The sequence below is a fragment of the Rutidosis leptorrhynchoides genome, chromosome 10, assembly GCF_046630445.1.
Source record: "Rutidosis leptorrhynchoides isolate AG116_Rl617_1_P2 chromosome 10, CSIRO_AGI_Rlap_v1, whole genome shotgun sequence".
Taxonomy (NCBI): domain Eukaryota; kingdom Viridiplantae; phylum Streptophyta; class Magnoliopsida; order Asterales; family Asteraceae; genus Rutidosis; species Rutidosis leptorrhynchoides.
The window spans coordinates 294,447,617-294,464,801 of NC_092342.1; positions in this window are offsets into that span (position 1 = coordinate 294,447,617).

Consider the following 17,185-nt stretch of genomic DNA (forward strand, 5'->3'; position numbering starts at 1 on the left):
GCTGTTTTGGGTTAGTTAATTAAAAACTATGATAAACGTTGATTTAAAAGTTGTTCTTCTGGGAAAATAATTTTTCTTATGAACATGAAACTATATCCAAAAATCATGATTAAACTCAAAGTGAAAGTATGTTTTCTAAAATGGTCATCTAGACGTCGTTCTTTCGACTGAAATGACTAACTTTACAAAAATGACTTGTAACTTATATTTCCAACTATAAACCTATACTTTTTCTATTTAGATTCATAAAATAAAGTTCAATATGAAACCATAGCAATTTGATTCACTCAAAACGGATTTAAAATGAAGAAGTTATGGGTAAAACAAGATTGGATAATTTTTCTTGTTGTAGCAACGTGAAAATTGGTAACAAATCTATATTAATCATATCCTAGCTAACTTATATTGTATTATACATGTATTCTAATATATTATGTAATCTTGGGATACCATAGACACGTATGCAAATGTTTTGACATATCATATCGACCCATGTGTATATATTATTTGGAACAACCATAGACACTCTATATGTAACATCCCACCTTTTTCCGTTTTCTTTTCCGTTATACTAATTTAAACTCCGTTATATGTTTATAACATCTCCCGTTAATACGCGTTTTAAAATATTCCGTTTAGGTATTTTCCGCACCCGACTACAAACTCGAGGGACTAAAATTGACACGGGGCAAACTAGTTGACTAGGTCACCTAGTCTACCCCAATCACCACCATTCAACCATCTCTCACTCTCTCTCTTTCTCTCTAGCAAGAACACACCCAATTTCCAAATTCATTCAATCATCATCTAAATTCGATCTAGGAGGCTTACAACAAAATAAACTACATATTTGGAATCCTCTCTTCATCCTCTTCAATTTGATACCAACTTCATCTCATTTGGGTAACTTTCTAAAATCACTAATTTTATGTGTTCTTGAGATTTTTGAGTTATAAAGTTGTTAATTAGTGTCTATGGCTCATTGTGATGTCGTGTATGTAATTTGTATGCTCGATTCGTTATTTTTGGCGTAACTAGTTCAATATGAAAATTACTTGCTAAATCCTTGATTTTGGATGATCAAATGTTGTTAGATTGTTAAAGTGCATGTTTTAAAAGTGTTACTAGTATCATTAGCTTCGTTTTGATGTATAGGTTGATTAAGGAAACTCCAAGAACATGATTAATGATTTTGAGAACTTGGATTAGGGTTTGATGAGCTTTACATGAACTTTTGATGCGTCAAATGCTATGAGATATTGTTGTTAAGTGTTTTGTTGCAATGTGTGTTTGATTACCTTCGAAACGGCATAACATACATGTAATTTGGTTGCCCGAATCATAAAATGCGTTTTTGGAACTTGAACTTTGATTATGAATGTTTAATTGCGGTTTTTGGTTGTTATAAGTGGAAGTTTGATTGATGATATGTGTTTAGTTGCATTCCTCGTCAAAATACCTTTCCAACGATGTATGATAGGCGTTATAAGTGTTTGCGGGTCAAGAATTGTGTTAGAATTGGTTTTGGCTCGTGCATAGTTTGAAAGACAGAAAAATAGCTGAACTACAGGTCGCGCGGCGCGCACCATACCCCGCGCGGCGCGCCAAATGGCCTGGACAGATTCTGACCTCCATGTCCCTTTTAACGTGAAATGTTTGACTAGCTACCGACCTCCGATTCACATGAAACTTGTTTTAATATACTTGTATATGAATAATTAGCATGGAAAATTTGTCCGGGACCCGACCCGAACATGTTGACTTTTTCGTTGACTTTGACCCGACCAAGTTTGACTTTTTGTCAAACTTAACCAATTAATTATGCAATCTTCCTAACATGCTTTTATACTTGTATCTTGCATGAAACTTGACAATTTGCTTCACATGCTATATTAATCGAGTCGTATTGAGCCATAGGACTAATTGAACATCTTTGACCCTTCGTGACTATCGTTATTGATACAACCTAATTGTTTAGGTCGAGACTAGCATTGTTCTTTGCACGTTTACTTGTTGAAGTACTATTTCACTCTTGCAATCAAAGGTGAGATCATAGTCCCACTTTTACTCTTTTTGAACTTATATTTGGGATGAGAAAACATAAACGATTCTTTTGAACTAAGTGAACACAAGAACGGGAAAACAAACATTCTACATACGAGTTTAGAACAAAAATCCTCAATTCGATTATCATTAGTTACACTTGCCGGGTGTAAGCGAGAACTTATGTTATATGGCCATATGGGTTGACAACCCTCATCTTTGACGGTTCGCTACCGTCTACGGATGAAATATATTTTCGAGAATCAGTGTTTGTTCTAGCACTATGGATGGGGTATACAATGGATGGAATGTTAAGCTTTGATAATTGGGTGCTCGTGAAACAAACTTTTGGAATGTATTACTATTATTTCTTTGATGCAAATCTTGTGGTTCACTTGTACTTACTTACTTAAACCTATGATTTCACCAACGTTTTCGTTGACAGATTTCTATGTTTTTCTCAGGTCCATGAACGATACATGATACATGCTTCCGCTCATTATTTTGATACTTGCATTGGATGTCGAGTATATATGCATACATGGAGCGTCTTTTGGATACTTTTAAATTGTGTCGCATAAGTTTCATTTGTACTTAAAACTTTGTATCGTAACTTGTGGTGGAACTATTCTTGCAAACTTGAACAACCTTTACATTTGAAATGAATGCGACATATCTTTTGGTCAAACGTTGTTTTAAAGACTTATGACCACGTAACGGGACCTAAGTAGACGGCGCCGTCAATGATGATTTGGTCGGGTCGCTACAGATGGTATCAGAGCGTTGGTTGTAGGGATTTAGAGTTCATTAGTGTCAACCCCGAGTCATAGGGTACATTGGTGAGTCTAGACTACAACCGGCATATAGACTTGAAGTAGGAATTACTTGACTACTTGTGCATTTATACTCGAACGCTTCAACTCATATCTACTCTTAGTTCATCTTAATCTCACGTTGTTTAATTTGATTGACGCGCCACCTTGACTATATGAAATGATGTCGAATGCACATATGAATCAGGGTAATATAATTTCCGGGATTATATTACGGTGACTCATATGAACGTTCCGACATTATGACATAAAGAATTTAAGGCTAGTCGAGGAAAAACTTCTCTTTATCTTTATTCTATATCACGGTTAGTATTATTGAGAATACTAATCAATGATATTCTTGTGTCTTGAAGGAACAATGGCTCCTCGTCGTGTACGCCGCAATGAAACTCCCGAACAAGCTCTCGAACGGATGATAGCCACCGCCATAGATGCGGCCATGGCCGGTCACTCATCCAACAACAATAATAATAACAACCACAACAACAACAACAACAACAACCAAGGAGCCGGTAACTCTAGCGAAGGGTGCTCCTACAAAGCTTTCATGGGGTGCAAACCCCACACTTATGATGGAACCGGGGGACCGGTTGTGCTTACTCGTTGGTTTGAACAAACCGAGGCCGTCTTTAACATAAGCGGTTGCCGGGACCAAGACAAGGTCAAATACACCACTCACACTTTCTCCGGAATTGCTCTAACATGGTGGAACACCTATGTTCAATCGGTGGGTACCGATGAAGCTCATGCCCTCTCTTGGGCCGATCTAAAGGAAAAGATGATTGTTGAATATTTTCCGCGCGAAGAAACCCGAAAGCTTGAGGAAGAACTAAGAGCTTTGAAAGCGGTCGGAAACGATCTTAAAGCTTATAATCAACGCTTCGCCGAACTATCCTTGATGTGTCCTAATCTTGTTAACCCCGAATCTCAAAGGATTGAGCTCTACATGCTCGGTCTTCCAAAAAGCATCAAACAAGGGGTGATGTCATCCAAACCCACTACTCATCAAGCCGCTATGAACATGGCTCGCCAACTAATTGAAACGGTTGACAAAATCGTAGTTCCGGCACCTAAGGCCGAGGATAAATCGGGCGGCAACAAAAGAAAATGGGAAGCTCCCCAATCAAGCAACAACAACTTTGCCAAGAAATCTTTCACTTCCGACGGCAAGAAGGGTTATGCCGGGAATCTACCTCTTTGCAACAAATGCAACAAACATCACTTTGGTGAATGTGGCAAGCTAATTTGCCATCGGTGCCAAGGAATTGGTCATAAGGCCAACGATTGTAAAAGTGCCACTCCCGTCGCTCGAAAGTGGCCCAATGCACCAAAGACGGGCACTTGCTACGAATGTGGCCAAACGGGTCATTATAGAAATGCATGCCCGAAAAGGAAAGATAACACCAATACGCGCGGCCGAGCTTTCAACATCAACACCGAGGAAGCCCGGGATGACACTGAACTAGTCACGGGTACGTTTCTTCTCAACAATTCTTATGTCTCTTGCTTATTCGATTCAGGTGCCGATAAATGCTTTGCATCCAAGACTTTGACTTATTCTTTTAGCACTCCACCTCTTCCATTAGATACCACTTATACCATTGAAGTGGCTAACGGGAAACTATTAAGTGCCGACACATATTACCGGGGGTGTACGATAAACATTTTGGGTAAGGAATTTGAAATTGACTTGATACCCATGGAACTAGGAAGCTTTGATGTAATAATCGGTATGAATTGGTTAGTCAAAACGAAATCTCACATTCTTTGTGATCTTAACGCAATCCGAATTCCTATCGAGAATGGTGAACCTTTGATCGTCTATGGCGATAAGAGTTGCACCGGACTCAACCTCGTTTCGTGTATTAAAGTTAGAAAACTACTCCGTAAGGGTTGTTTTGCGATCCTTGCTCACGTTAAGAAAGTCGAGTCCGATGAGAAGCCCATCGATGATGTGCCAATTGTTAGTGACTATTCCGATGTATTTCCCGACGAATTGCCGGGTCTTCCACCTCATCGACCGGTTGAATTCCAAATCGATCTTATTCCGGGAGCCGCACCCGTAGCACGTGCACCATATAGACTCGCTCCATCCGAAATGCAAGAATTGCAAAGTCAAATCCAAGAACTACTTGATCGTGGTTTTATCCAACCTAGCCATTCACCTTGGGGCGCTCCGATTTTGTTTGTTAAAAAGAAAGACGGATCCCTACGAATGTGAATTGATTATCGTGAACTAAATAAATTGACGGTTAAGAACCGATATCCTCTTCCTCGCATCGATGACCTCTTTGATCAACTACAAGGGTCTTGTGTATATTCGAAAATCGATCTCCGCTCGGGTTATCATCAATTAAGGGTTAAGGGGGAAGATGTCTCCAAAACCGCTTTCCGGACTCGTTACGGTAGTTATGAATTCCTTGTCATGCCATTTGGTCTCACTAACGCACCGGCAGTGTTCATGGATCTTATGAACCGCGTGTGCAAACCGTATCTCGATAAATTTGTTATTGTGTTCATCGATGACATATTGATCTATTCTAAAAATGAAGAAGAGCACGAACAACATCTCCGACTTGTGCTTGAACTTTTAAGACAAGAACAACTCTATGCCAAATTCTCCAAGTGTGAATTTTGGTTAAAGGAAGTTCAATTTCTTGGTCATGTTGTAAGTAACCAAGGTATTAAAGTCGATCCAACGAAAATCGAAGCCATTAGCAAATGGGAGACTCCTACTACTCCTACTCACATTCGTCAATTTTTGGGTCTCGCCGGGTACTATCGTAGATTCATCGAAAATTTCTCTTTGGTTGCACGTCCTCTAACCGCATTGACTCACAAGGGAAAGAAATTCATTTGGGCGACCGAACATGAATCCGCATTCCAAATCTTGAAAACGAAGCTAACCACCGCTCCTATCTTGTCACTTCCCGAAGGCAATGATGACTTTGTTGTATATTGTGATGCCTCAAAACATGGTTTTGGGTGTGTATTGATGCAACGAACGAAAGTCATTGCTTATGCTTCTCGACAACTCAAAATTCATGAACGAAACTATACGACACATGATCTCGAACTCGGAGCCGTCGTCTTTGCACTTAAAATGTGGAGACACTATCTTTATGGAACCAAGAGTACTATCTTTACCGACCACAAAAGTCTCCAACACATTTTCGATCAAAAGCAACTAAACATGAGACAACGACGGTGGATTGAAACTTTGAACGATTACGATTGCGAGCTTCGTTACCATCCCGGGAAGGCAAACGTAGTAGCCGATGCCTTAAGTCGAAAAGAAAGAGCGGTGCCTCTTCGTGTCCGAGCTTTAAACATCACCATTCACACCAACCTTAATAGCCAAATTCGGGTAGCCCAAGATGAGGCTCTCAAGGATGAAAACCTTTCACACGAGCTCTTAAACATTCTCGTCTCTCGATTCGAAATTAGGGAGACCGGACTCCGATATTACGCCGGAAGGATTTGGGTGCCTAGTTATGGGGACCTACGAAGCCTTATTTTAGATGAAGCCCATAAGTCACGATACTCGATTCACCCCGGTGCCAATAAGATGTACCACGACCTTAAACAACTATATTGGTGGCCGAACATCAAAAGGGACGTAGCTACTTATGTTTCCAAGTGTTTGACATGTTCCAAAGTCAAAGCCGAACACCAAAGACCGTCCGGATTACTTCAACAACCCGAGATCCCGCAATGGAAGTGGGAAAGGATAACGATGGATTTTATCACCAAGCTACCAAAAACGACGGGCGGTTATGATACCATTTGGGTTATTGTTGACCGTCTCACCAAATCCGCACACTTCCTTGCCATGAAAGAAACAGACAAAATGGAGAAACTTGCACAACTTTACATTAAGGAGATCGTAGCCCGACACGGTGTACCTTTATCGATTATCTCCGACCGAGATGGCCGTTTCGTTTCTAGATTTTGGCGTACATTGCAAGAAGCGTTGGGAACGCGTTTAGACATGAGCACCGCATATCATCCTCAAACCGATGGACAAAGCGAACGTACAATTCAAACCTTAGAAGACATGTTACGAGCTTGCGTGGTTGATTTCGGAAAAGCTTGGGACAAGCACTTACCTCTCGCCGAGTTCTCTTATAACAATAGTTATCACGCGAGTATTAAAGCCGCACCTTTTGAAGCGCTATATGGCCGCAAATGTCGTTCACCTCTTTGTTGGGACGAGGTAGGCGACGTGCAAATCACCGGACCCGAACTCATTCACGAAACCACCGAGAAAATCGTTCAAATCCGAGATAGGCTTAGGACGGCCCGAAGTCGTCAAAAGAGCTATACCGACAAACGACGTAACGATCTTGAATTTCAAGTCGGTGACCGAGTAATGTTAAAAGTCGCACCTTGGAAGGGTGTAATCCATTTTGGGAAACGCGGGAAGCTAAATCCGCGGTATATTGGTCCTTTCGAAATCTTGGAGCGTATTGGAACCGTTGCTTATCGTTTAGATCTTCCGCCTCAATTGAACTCCGTTCATCCTACCTTCCATGTATCTAACTTGAAAAAGTGTATTGCCGAACCCGATATCGTCATCCCTCTCGAAGAACTTACTATTGATGACAAACTTCATTTTGTGGAGGAACCGGTTGAAATTGTGGACACCTCCGTCAAGACATTGAAACAAAGCCGAATCCCGATTGTCAAGGTTCATTGGGATGCCAAAAGAGGACCCGAGTTTACTTGGGAAAGACAAGATCAAATTCAAAGGAAGTATCCTCATCTATTTGTGAATTCAGAAACGCAAGATCTCGAGGAAGAAACAACGACTACTACGCCTACTTAAATTTCGGGACGAAATTTCTTTTAAGGAGTAGGTAATGTAACATCCCACCTTTTTCCGTTTTCTTTTCCGTTATACTAATTTAAACTCCGTTATATGTTTATAACATCTCCCGTTAATACGCGTTTTAAAATATTCCGTTTAGGTATTTTCCGCACCCGACTACAAACTCGAGGGACTAAAATTGACACGGGGCAAACTAGTTGACTAGGTCACCTAGTCTACCCCAATCACCACCATTCAACCATCTCTCACTCTCTCTCTTTCTCTCTAGCAAGAACACACCCAATTTCTAAATTCATTCAATCATCATCTAAATTCGATCTAGGAGGCTTACAACAAAATAAACTACATATTTGGAATCCTCTCTTCATCCTCTTCAATTTGATACCAACTTCATCTCATTTGGGTAACTTTCTAAAATCACTAATTTTATGTGTTCTTGAGATTTTTGAGTTATAAAGTTGTTAATTAGTGTCTATGGCTCATTGTGATGTCGTGTATGTAATTTGTATGCTCGATTCGTTGTTTTTGGCGTAACTAGTTCAATATGAAAATTACTTGCTAAATCCTTGATTTTGGATGATCAAATGTTGTTAGATTGTTAAAGTGCATGTTTTAAAAGTGTTACTAGTATCATTAGCTTCGTTTTGATGTATAGGTTGATTAAGGAAACTCCAAGAACATGATTAATGATTTTGAGAACTTGGATTAGGGTTTGATGAGCTTTACATGAACTTTTGATGCGTCAAATGCTATGAGATATTGTTGTTAAGTGTTTTGTTGCAATGTGTGTTTGATTACCTTCGAAACGGCATAACATACATGTAATTTGGTTGCCCGAATCATAAAATGCGTTTTTGGAACTTGAACTTTGATTATGAATGTTTAATTGCGGTTTTTGGTTGTTATAAGTGGAAGTTTGATTGATGATATGTGTTTAGTTGCATTCCTCGTCAAAATACCTTTCCAACGATGTATGATAGGCGTTATAAGTGTTTGCGGGTCAAGAATTGTGTTAGAATTGGTTTTGGCTCGTGCATAGTTTGAAAGACAGAAAAATAGCTGAACTACAGGTCGCGCGGCGCGCACCATACCCCGCGCGGCGCGCCAAATGGCCTGGACAGATTCTGACCTCCATGTCCCTTTTAACGTGAAATGTTTGACTAGCTACCGACCTCCGATTCACATGAAACTTGTTTTAATATACTTGTATATGAATAATTAGCATGGAAAATTTGTCCGGGACCCGATCCGAACATGTTGACTTTTTCATTGACTTTGACCCGACCAAGTTTGACTTTTTGTCAAACTTAACCAATTAATTATGCAATCTTCCTAACATGCTTTTATACTTGTATCTTGCATGAAACTTGACAATTTGCTTCACATGCTATATTAATCGAGTCGTATTGAGCCATAGGACTAATTGAACATCTTTGACCCTTCGTGACTATCGTTATTGATACAACCTAATTGTTTAGGTCGAGACTAGCATTGTTCTTTGCACGTTTACTTGTTGAAGTACTATTTCACTCTTGCAATCAAAGGTGAGATCATAGTCCCACTTTTACTCTTTTTGAACTTATATTTGGGATGAGAAAACATAAACGATTCTTTTGAACTAAGTGAACACAAGAACGGGAAAACAAACATTCTACATACGAGTTTAGAACAAAAATCCTCAATTCGATTATCATTAGTTACACTTGCCGGGTGTAAGCGAGAACTTATGTTATATGGCCATATGGGTTGACAACCCTCATCTTTGACGGTTCGCTACCGTCTACGGATGAAATATATTTTCGAGAATCAGTGTTTGTTCTAGCACTATGGATGGGGTATACAATGGATGGAATGTTAAGCTTTGATAATTGGGTGCTCGTGAAACAAACTTTTGGAATGTATTACTATTATTTCTTTGATGCAAATCTTGTGGTTCACTTGTACTTACTTACTTAAACCTATGATTTCACCAACGTTTTCGTTGACAGATTTCTATGTTTTTCTCAGGTCCTTGAACGATACATGATACATGCTTCCGCTCATTATTTTGATACTTGCATTGGATGTCGAGTATATATGCATACATGGAGCGTCTTTTGGATACTTTTAAATTGTGTCGCATAAGTTTCATTTGTACTTAAAACTTTGTATCGTAACTTGTGGTGGAACTATTCTTGCAAACTTGAACAACCTTTACATTTGAAATGAATGCGACATATCTTTTGGTCAAACGTTGTTTTAAAGACTTATGACCACGTAACGGGACCTAAGTAGACGGCGCCGTCAATGATGATTTGGTCGGGTCGCTACACTATATGCAGTAATATGAGAGTTAGCTACACAGGGTTGAGGTTGATTCCAAAAATATATATACTTTGAGTTGTGATCTAGCCTGAGACGTGTATACACTGGGTCGTGGATTGATTCAAGATAATATATATCAATTTTTTTTCTGTACATCTAACGTTGGACAACTAGTTGTAGGTTACTAACGAGGACAGCTGACTTAATAAACTTAAAACATCAAAATGTATTAAAAGTATTGTAAATATATTTTGAATATACTTTGATATATATGTACATATTTTTTTATAGGTTCGTGAATCGACCAGTGGCCAAGTCTTACTTCCCGACGAAGTAAAAATCTGTGAAAGTGAGTTATAGTCCCACTTTTAAAATCTAATATTTTTGGGATGAGAATACATGCAGGTTTTATAAATGATTTACAAAATAGACACAAGTACGTGAAACTACATTCTATGGTTGAATTATCGAAATCGAATATGCCCCTTTTTATTAAGTCTGGTAATCTAAGAATTAGGGAACAGACACCCTAATTGACGCGAATCCTAAAGATAGATCTATTGGGCCTAACAAACCCCATCCAAAGTACCGGATGCTTTAGTACCTCGAAATTTATATCATATCCGAAGGGTGTCCTGGAATGACGGGGATATTCTTATATATGCATCTTGTTAATGTCGGTTACCAGGTGTTCACCATATGAATGATTTTTATCTCTATGTATGGGACGCGTATTGAAATATGAAATCTTGTGGTCTATTGTTACGATTTGATATATATATAGGTTAAACCTATAACTCACCAACATTTTTGTTGACGTTTAAAGCATGTTTATTCTTAGATGAATACTAAGAGCTTCCGCTATTGCATACTAAAATAAGGACAAGATTTGGAGTCCATGTTTGTATGATATTGTGTAAAAACTGCATTTAAGAAACATATGTCGATGTAATATATTTCTATTGTAAACCATTATGTAATGGTCGTGTGTAAACAATATATTTTAGATTATCATTATTTGATAATCTACGTAATGCTTTTGAAACCTTTATTGATAAAATAAAGGTTATGGTTGTTTTAAAAATGAATGCAGTCTTTGAAAAATGTCTCTTATAGAGGTCAAAACCTCGCAACGAAATCAATTAATATGGAACGTTTATAATCAATATGAATGGGGCATTTCAGTTGGTATCCGAGCGTTGGTCTTAGAGAACCAGAATTTTGCATTAGTGTGTCTTATCGAGTTTGTTAGGATGTATTAGTGAGTCTGGACTTCGACCGTGTTTACTTGAAAAATGATTGCTTAACAAATTTTGTTGGAAACTATATATTTTTAACATGTGAATATTATGTGATATATTAATCTCTTAACGTGTTTGATATTATGTGATAGATGTCTACCTATAGAACAAGTCCCATTGACTCACCTAATAATAATGAAGAGTCAAATGTAAATTGGAATGATTCGTGGACTGATTCACAAGTTCCCGAAGAGGAACCGGAAGAAGAGTCGGAACCGGAAGAAGAATCGGAACCGGAAGAAGAATCGGAACCTGAAGAAGAAATAGAACCAGTGGGGGAAATAATAAAACGGTTAAGTAGAAGAAAATCCTTAACCAACCGACCAAAGTTAATTATGGTCAATGGTGTTTTCGCCAAGGAAGCAAAGTATTGGGAGGATTACCAATTCTTCGATGAATCGGATCTCGACAAGGATTCCGATGATATTATAGAAATTACCCCAACACAATTTAATAAGGCAAAAGAGAACAATAAGGGAAATGGCATAAAAATAGAGAAATTTGATTCCAAACCCGATAAACTTTATATGTATCGTCAACACCCGTATTTCTTAAGTTGTGACAATAACCCGGGAACCTCTAAACCACCAGGTTTCTCTAAACCAATGTGGAAAACGACGGCTCGTATTAGGGAAACATCATATATCCCTAGAAACTTGACAAAACGAACCAAAACCGAAGAAGAAGAAACGAGCGAGTCGGAATAAGATAGTTGTATTCGTGTGGTGTAATATATGTAATATAGTGTGCTTATGCTTTATGATATATGTAAAAATTTCTTGTATTAATAAGTATTTTTTATGAATCTAACTCTTGTCTATTTTATAGTATAAAAACAAAAAATGGATAGACAACCCAATATTTTAAGAGACCTACCCGGAGACATGATTGATGAAATCTTGTCTAGAGTCGGTCAGAATTCCTCGGCACAACTATTTAAGGCGAGATCAGTTTGTAAGACATTCGAAGAACGTTCCAAGAATGCCTTGGTTTATAAAAGGCTTTCGTTCGAAAGATGGGGGATATCACATTGGGAAATCCATAAGTTACGATGTGTTTACTTTGACGCATATATTGCGGGGAATCCAAATGCTATTTTACGCAACGGGTTAAGAAATTATTTTGACTCAATATATCCGAATATAGGACTTCGTGATTTAGAAAAAGCGGCTAACATGCAACATAAAGAAGCATGTTATGCTTACGGGTTAGTAATGTTCGCTTCTCACCAAAGTGAGAACAAGAACATCGGGCTACAACTATTAAACAAAACGTTCCCACAAGTGACGGAGTCGGTAATTGGGGTAAGAAATTAGGTTTTTAGATTGTTACGGGACTGTTGGACATTACGTAACCCTCGTCCCTTTGACGATGTTACAACACACTGTCTTATCAACGGCCATAACGGTTATGTTCCACAAGACCAAGGATGGAAAGTAGTCCTAGTAAAACCAGAATGCATGACTTGTTTCTGGACGTATGAATTACGTGTCTTTATTGCCTTTGCTGAACGACTTGTGTACTAGCTAGAATTATCTTCACAACTATCTTGTATCAAAGTTATTGTGTGCTATATTTCATGCTATATGTAAAATAAGCGGTATTGTAAGTTTGTAAAATATTGTGTAAAAGTTTGAACGCGAAATATTATTATAATTAGTTTTTCATATAGAATTGTAGTAGTTGAATTGTATATTAGCTACTAAGTATGAACTTAACGGGTAGGTACTACCCGAATTTAAACTTATAAAACGCTAATATGAAGAAAAAGCTTTTATTAATGAGTTCATATTATGCTACGAGATACTATTGACTACTCTTAATATTCTGTATGATTAACTTGTTTCATTTGACTATTTGAAGGAAATGGCACCGACTACTAGACAAACCATGAATATGAGCGAAGAGGAATTTTGTACCTTTCTTGCTGCAAACATAGCCGCAGTACAGGCTGTGCTACATACCAAAAATAACTCCGAATCTAGCATTGCAGCTAACGGCGCAAGAAATCGTGTAGGATGCACCTACAAAGAATTCACTGTCTGCAAACCTTTGGAATTTGATGGAACCGAAGGACCGATCGGATTGAAACGGTCGACCGAGAAGGTCGAATCTGTGTTTGCCATAAGTAAGTGTACTGAAGAAGACAAAGTGAAGTACGCTATGCATACCTTCACAGGTACTGCGTTAACATGGTGGAATACCTATCTAGAGCAAGTGAGACAAGATGATGCTTACGCACTACCGTGGTCAGCATTCAAGCACTTAATGAATGAGAAGTACGGTCCCAGAATTGAGGTCAATAAGCTCAAGACAGAACTTAGAGGGTTACGAACCTAAGGATTTGATATTACCACGTACGAAAGACGATTCACAGAATTGTGCCTATTGTGTCCGAGAGCGTTCGAAGATGAGAAAGAGAAGATCGACGCGTTTGTGAAAGGATTATCGAAAAGAATCCAAGAAGATATAAGTTCACACGAGCCCGCCTCCATACAACAGGCATGTAGAATGGCTCACAAACTAGTGAACCAGATTGAGGAAAGAATTAAAGAACAGACGGCAGAAGAGGCCAATGTGAAGCAAGTCAAAAGAAAGTGGGAGGAAAACGGTGATAAGAATCACCAATACAACAACATCAATTACAACAATAATCGCAACAACTATTCCAACAATCGCAAAATCAATCGCAACTACAACAAACGGCCCAACAACAACAACAACAACAACAACAACAACAACAACAACAACAACTACAACAATCATCCCAGCAACAATAACAACCACAACAACAACAACAATCAGAAGCAGCTATGCCAAAGGTGTGAAAAGTATCACTCGGAGTTTTGCACCAAATTTTGCAACAAGTGTAAAAGAAATGGTCATAGCGCGGCAAAGTGTGAGGTCTACGGACCAGGGGGTAACAGAACGAAAGGAACAAATGGTGTCAGAATGCGTAATGACGGAGCAAGTAGTGTCGGAGCAAGTTATGCCAATGTAGTTTGTTATAAATGTGGAAAACCGGGCCACATTATTAGAAAATGCCCGAACCAGGAGAACACGAATAGACAAGGCCGCGGAAGAGTTTTCAATATTAATGCGGCAGAGGCACAGGAAGACCCGGAGCTTGTTACAGGTACATTTCTTATTGACAATAAATCTGCTTACGTTTTATTTGATTCGGGTATGGATAGAAGCTATATGAGTAGAGATTTTTGTGCTAAATTAAGTTGTCTATTGACGCCGTTGGATAGTAAATTTTTACTCGAATTAGCAAACGGTAAATTAATTTCAGCAGATTATATATGCCGGAATCGAGAAATTAAACTGGGTAGCGAAATATTTAAGATTGATTTGATACCAGTAGAGTTAGGGAGTTTTGATGTAATAGTTGGCATGGACTGGCTGAAGAAGGTGAAAGCAGAGATTGTATGTTATAAAAATGCAATTCGCATTGTACGAGAAGAAGGAGAACCCTTAATGGTGTACGGAGAAAAGGGCAACACGAAGCTACTTCTTATTAGTAATTTGAAGGCACAAAAACTGATAAGAAAAGGTTGCTATGCTGTTCTAGCACACGTCGAGAAAGTACAAACTGAAGAAAAGAGCATCAATGATGTTCCCGTCGCAAAAGAATTTCCCGATGTACTTCCGAAAGAATTACCGGGACTACCTCCATATCGATCTGTTGAATTTCAAATAGATCTTGTACCAGGAGCTGCACCAATAGCTCGTGCTCCTTATAGACTCGCACACAGCGATATGAAAGAACTGCAAAGCCAACTGCAAGAACTATTACAACGTGGTTTCATTCGACCAAGCACGTCACCATGGGGAGCTCCTGTTTTGTTTGTCAAGAAGAAGGATGGTACATTTAGGTTGTGCATTGACTACAGAGAGTTGAACAAACTTACCATCAAAAACCATTATCCACTGCCGAGAATTGACGACTTATTTGATCAACTACAAGGCTCGTCGGTTTATTCGAAGATTGATTTACGTTATGGATATCATCAAATGCGAGTAAAGGAGGATGATATTCCAAAAACTGCTTTTAGGATGCGTTATGGTCATTACGAGTTTATGATTATACCGTTTGGATTGACTAACGCACCAGCTGTGTTCATGGACCTTATGAATCGAGTGTGTGGGCCATATCTTGACAAGTTTGTCATTGTTTTCATTGATGACATACTTATTTACTCAAAGAATGATCAAGAGCAAGAAGAACATTTGAGAAAAGTGCTAGAAGTATTGAGGAAATAAAACTGTACGCTAAGTTTTCAAAGTGTGCATTTTGGTATGAAGAAGTTCAATTCCTCGGTCACATAGTGAACAAAGAAGGTATCCAGATGGACCCGACAAAGATCAAAACCGTTGAAAAGTAGGAAACCCCAAAAACTCCGAAGCATAAACGTCAATTTTTAGGATTGGCTGGTTACTACAGAAGATTCATCCAAGATTTCTCCAAAATAGCAAAACCCTTGACTGCATTAACGCATAAAGGGAAGAAATTTGAATGGAAGGATGAACAAGAGAAGGCGTTTCAATTATTGAAGAAAAAGCTAACTACGGCACCTATATTGTCATTGCCTGAAGGGAATGATGATTTTGTGATTTATTGTGACGCATCAAAGCAAGGTCTCGGTTGTGTATTAATGCAACGAACGAAGGTGTTTCCTTATGCGTCTAGACAATTAAAGATTCACGAAAAAAATTATACGACGCATGATTTGGAATTAGGCGCGGTTGTTTTTGCATTAAAGACTTGGAGGCACTACTTATATGGGGTCAAAAGTATTATATATACCGACCACAAAAGTCTTCAACACATATTTAATCAGAAACAACTGAATATGAGGCAGCGTAGGTGGATTGAATTGTTGAATGATTACGACTTTGAGATTCTTTACCACCCGGGAAAGGCAAATGTGGTAGCCGACGCCTTGAGCAGAAAGGACAGAGAACCCATTCGAGTAAAATCTATGAATATAATGATTCACACTAACCTTACTACTCAAATAAAGGAGGTGCAACAAGGAGTTTTAAAAGAGGGAAATTTAAAGGATGAAATACCCAAAGGATCGGAGAAGCATTTTAATATTCGGGAAGACGGAACCCGGTATAGGGCTGAAAGAATTTGGGTACCAAAATTTGGAGATATGAGAGAAATGGTACTTAGAGAAGCTCATAAAATCAGATACTCAATACATCCTGGAACGGGGAAGATGTACAAGGATCTTAAGAAACATTTTTGGTGGACAGGTATGAGAGCCGATATTGCTAAATATGTAGGAGAATGTTTGACGTGTTCTAAGGTCAAAGCTGAACATTAGAAACCATCAGGTCTACTACAACAACCTGAAATCCCGGAATGGAAATAGGAAAACATTACCATGGATTTCATCACTAAATTGCCAAGGACTGTAAGTGGTTTTGATACTATTTGGGTAATAGTTGATCGTCTCACCAAATCAGCACACTTCCTGCCAATAAGAGAAGATGACAAGATGGAGAAGTTAGCACGATTGTATTTGAAGGAAGTCGTCTCTAGACATGGAATACCAATCTCTATTATCTCTAATAGGGATGGCAGATTTATTTCAAGATTCTAGCAGACATTACAGCAAGCATTAGGAACTTGTCTAGACATGAGTACTGCCTATCATCCACAAACTGATGGGCAGAGCAAAAGGACGATACAAACGCTTGAAGACATGCTACGAGCATGTGTAATTGATTTCGGAAACAGTTGGGATCGACATCTGCCGTTAGCAGAATTTTCTTACAACAACAGCTATCATTCAAGCATTGAGATGGCACCGTTTGAAGCACTTTATGGTAGAAAGTGTAGGTCTCTGATTTTTTGGAGT